The sequence below is a fragment of the Phoca vitulina genome, unplaced genomic scaffold, assembly GCF_004348235.1.
Source record: "Phoca vitulina isolate PV1807 unplaced genomic scaffold, GSC_HSeal_1.0 scaffold8, whole genome shotgun sequence".
In the NCBI taxonomy this organism is placed as follows: domain Eukaryota; kingdom Metazoa; phylum Chordata; class Mammalia; order Carnivora; family Phocidae; genus Phoca; species Phoca vitulina.
Genome location: NW_022589711.1, coordinates 4,580,231 through 4,584,828, shown reverse-complemented (window position 1 = coordinate 4,584,828; position 4,598 = coordinate 4,580,231). Strand labels below are relative to the sequence as shown.

Below are 4,598 nucleotides of genomic sequence, written 5' to 3'. Positions count from 1 at the left end.
TCTCTTTCTCTAAACAACAACAAAAAGTTATTATATGTATTTGTATTTTATAATTGGCCATTATAGAAGAAGACATCTAGAAATCTGATGACCTAATGAGATATATTTCACTTTTTTGTCCCTCTTACTATTGAAAAATGACAAAAGCAATATATTTCCAAAAGGATAACCGTTTCACTTGAATATATTGTCCATGTTGCCTTACTGTTTAAATAATGTTAACAGGTAAACATTATCATACCCTTTACAAAAAATCAAACATTTAGTCTCCCTTAATCAATTTATTTTATTAAAAAAAGAAAAATTATTTTTGTAATTCCATCCTCCATTGGCTCTTTTTCTTCCTAATTCCCATGACATCTTTAAGGGCATGTTTTCATTAATGCCTTCCACACATTAGCTTCATTTTAATTTTTGCTTTTGCTATTTCTATATTTTGAAGCTTACAAATGCAGTTTGAAATAACAAACTGCCAGAGATTGCAGGGAAAACAGATAACATACATTGAGTTGTTTTCCATCAGTCATACTGACATGATGTGCATATGCTCAGAGAGGCATAGCATCATCCTGCTAAATCATTCTAGGAAAAAGAGGTAAAAGTTTAATAAAACTTAATGAAAATATTTTTTCACCTATTCAAAGATTGATTAGGGGCACCAGGGTGGCTCAGTTTGTTAAGGCCAACTCTTGGTTTTGGCTCAGGTCATGATCTCAGGGTCATAAGATCAAACCCCACATCAGGCTCCATGTTTAGTGGGGAGTCTGTTTGAAGATTCTCTCCCTCTGCTCCTCTCCCCACTCACTATCTCTCTCTAGAATAAATAAATCTTTAATAGAAAAAAGAAAGAAAATGACCACTTATTGCCTCCAGAGTTGTTAGTATAATACCTGAAGAAAGAAATATGAACATTTTGTTTAGTGAGTGATGATGACCAGACCAGGGTTGTGTTTTTCTTATGTGACCTATGACATAATCTGAAACCATCCAAAGATAATAAATTCACAACTGTTATACTTTCATATGAGAAAATATAATTTTTATCCTCAGGAAATTTTGGAATAAAAAAACATTTAAAATTCATAATTTAAACAAATCTATGCATTCTCTTTCTCCTCTTTGTCAATAAGTCTACATGTTCAGCAAACTTAAAGGAGTTCGTGAAATAAGAAAATGATGAAAACTATACAAAGAAAAGAACTGTCTCACGTCAAATTTTGAGGAAAAAATATTCACCTCAAAGGCCAAATGTGGTAGTGGGAGAGAGTACTGTTATTTTAGAATTTGCCAGATAAGCTGGGGGTATTGCATAAGGGTATTTACATCATAGGACCAATAAAACTCACGTTCTCAGATTCAATCAGCAATTAGCCCTGCAAATTTGAAGTGCAAGCTTAGGGTGAACAAAAATACATATACAAAAGTTACGCCACACCATGCTAAAGGAAAATTTAATCAACAAATAATGGGTGTTACATGGCTGGAATTTCCTCCATTTAGTTTCCAAAATAATTACTCAAATCTCAAATGACCAGTTTAAAATGAGAGAGCTAAATACTCCATCTAGATGTGTCATGAACTGCAAACCCATCATGCTGAAAATTAGATTCACTACACATTCATTTAAAAATTATTTTGAGAAGTATTATGTTTGAGGTGATATGACTTTTCCCCTTCCCATTTTCTATTGTCTTACTGAGAAAACATAAATCACAGGACAGTAGATAGGCTAAATACTTCTGGTTGATATATACACCAAAGTTAGCTACTTTATCACATACTTCTACATATTCTTTATAATTATGGACATTATTCAGCAAATAATTGCACAAAATGGCCTGTTGCCTTCAGTCCTTCCTATGCCATCTTGTTTCAAAAGCTTCCCATATCAGTAAGGTACAATTCCACAGGTCTCTGCAGAATCTCTACACTCGCTCTACATTAGTGCTAGGATTTTTATTGACAATAGAACCAAAAGGACATAACTGTCACTCCTGGAAAGAGGAGACTTTGTCTACCCTGGAAGTGAACAGAACTCTTCTCATGAACTTCATTATGAGAGGCTCTTGGATGACAACTGGTACAACGTTTGCAGCCATAATTGGAGCTGGAATGCTGGTACAATCAGTATTATATGACCAGAGCCCAAGACCCAAAGCAACTTGCTTAGTTCCTATATTCTAGTGTGAATGGTGCCATACTGGCTCCTCTCACGATATTGGTGATGGGGTGGGGGGAGGCTCTTCTCATCAGAGCTGCATAGTACACAGAGGGCACTGGAAGAGGTCCTTCCACTATGGCCACATGTGCACTCAGTGGGAAATTTCTGAACATGGGACCATCTCTGGGAGTGGGCCTGGGTCTCATCTTTATATCCTCACTAGGATCTATGTTTCTTCCACCTACCACTGTGGCTGATGCCACTCTGTACTCTGTGGAAATTTATGGTGGATTAGGTCTTTTCAGTGTGTTCCTTCTAAATAACATGCAGAAAGTAATCAAGCATGCAGAAATAGTACCAATACATAGAGTTCAAAAATAAGATCCCATCACTTCAGTCCTGGGAATCTACATGGATACATTAAATATATTTATGTGAGTTTCCAGTATTCTAGCAACTGGAAGCAATAGGAAAAAGTGAAGTGACTCAGCTTTTGACTTTTCCAAATAAGCACACACATTTCCAATTTTCATGTTTGAGTAATTCTAAAATGCTATAATGAAGATGAAAACTAAGGTTAGTGCTGTGAGAATTATTTTATCTATTTTAAAATTTACTTGGTTAAGCAAAAATTAGCAAACTTGTGTTTACCTGTATATTTTTGAATGCAAAATATTAACAAGTAATGTCATAAGTGAAGTAGAGGTTTGGTAAAGGGACCAGAGAGAAGTAAAGGTTACCTGCAGTCTTTCTTTGAATACTTAGCACTTAGCACAATACTGTCATTGGTGGTGAGCCAGTATGAAGGGTCTGGCTATTTGGAAACAAACAGGTCATTCTGTTTTTATAATCATCTGCTGAACTTATCAAAAGCATTGAGCATAAAACAAAGACAACAGTGATTCATTCTCCCACCATTCCTTCTCTGTGCTATCTTTGCAACACAGATCACTGATGTGATCATGTTTGGCTTCTCATTGTTTGACACTGTTAGGACTGTACAGAATGTTAATCATACAGAGAATTCCTGATATATAACACACACATAGATAGTGTGTGTGTGTACTGGTGTGTAAGTTTTACTTCTGAATCTTCTAGAACAAAATATTCTTAAAACTCTTGTCAGGACAAAATACTCAAAGCATGAAAATAATTGCATTTTTAAGTATTCAAATACTATGTTATAATTGCTGATTTTTTTGCATATTTATTGAAATGTCTAATAGAATACATGTTGTCTTACCTCTTCAAGCTTTGAAGGTTTTATCAGGAAAGCCTGTTTGTGGCTTACACCTGAGATTATGAAAGCAGTTTTTCTCCTAAGACTTGGTTTCTTGCATTCCCTCTCAGACTAAGCACTAAGAAAAGAAGGCAAAGCTAATCTTTCTTCATGAATTATATCAATCAAAAATGTAACAGGCAAATACTTCATTAGAATTTCCCCTAGCAGAATTCTCCTTCTCTCCTGCATACACTATTAGATTGTGTTTATATTTTCTAATAAAGATACCATATCCAACAAAAGAACTGAGAGTGGAGTATCATTTAACTATATTTATTGCATCATAATCTGTCATGATCAATTTGTGTTTACAGAAGCCACAGAGGCAAATTAAATAGGGATATGATGTTACCAACTCCTCTCTCCACAGTCCTTTAAATCTTTCATGGTGGCACTAAGCTGGGCAGCTCCTCTGGGGTTGCACTGTTGCTTCTGAATTTCTGTTTTTGCTGGGAATAAGGAAGCAGATCAAGGGGCATCCCATGAGGCTTCCTACAATAATGGCCTCTTATTTCACAGCTCAGGAAATGAATTTGCGAGTTCTGCTTGTCGCAAAATATACACTCAGTGGCTAGGGAAGTACGCTCAGAGTAGATATATGGACCATGGGATTCATCAAGAAACTGACTTGGGCCAGTGTTCCATTTACATCCTGGACTCCATAAGCCCCTACTTCATCCAGAAGACCATAATGGCATTCTGGGTCATCTGGTAACTGTGTAATCTCAGATCTTTATCCAAACTATGCTCATAGTCTAAGTGTTTCTTGTCCCCAGAATAGTTACCTTGGTAAATAAACAGCTACCTAAGAAAAATCTGAATTTCTCATTTAAATTTTTGTGTTGATATTGCAAAGATCTTTCTCAGTAGAATCTGACTTCTTTTCAAGTAATGGGTACTGGGTGTGTAAACTTATATCTGAAAACTGAGTGAGGCACTATAATTTTTCAAATTCAGAGTCTAACTTCAGACTGTTGCTCATCAGATATTGTATTTCTGTTTTTGTCATTGTTGTTGTTAATATAAGCCAGATAGTACTATATTTGGTTGATCATCTATCATGTACTGTGGGACACCATAATCTATTAGCTATGCCTGGAAATCATTGTGGAACAAAACACCCTGATTGTTTTCCTCTAGCATGCAGACTCTGCC

General features: G+C 35.6%; 1 pseudogene; it reads left to right on the top strand.

Annotated features, from left to right (window-relative positions):
• Positions 1–1,833: 1,833 nt before the first annotated feature.
• LOC116633624 lies at positions 1,834–2,641 on the top strand (annotated as a pseudogene).
• The last annotated feature ends 1,957 nt before the right edge of the window (positions 2,642–4,598 follow it).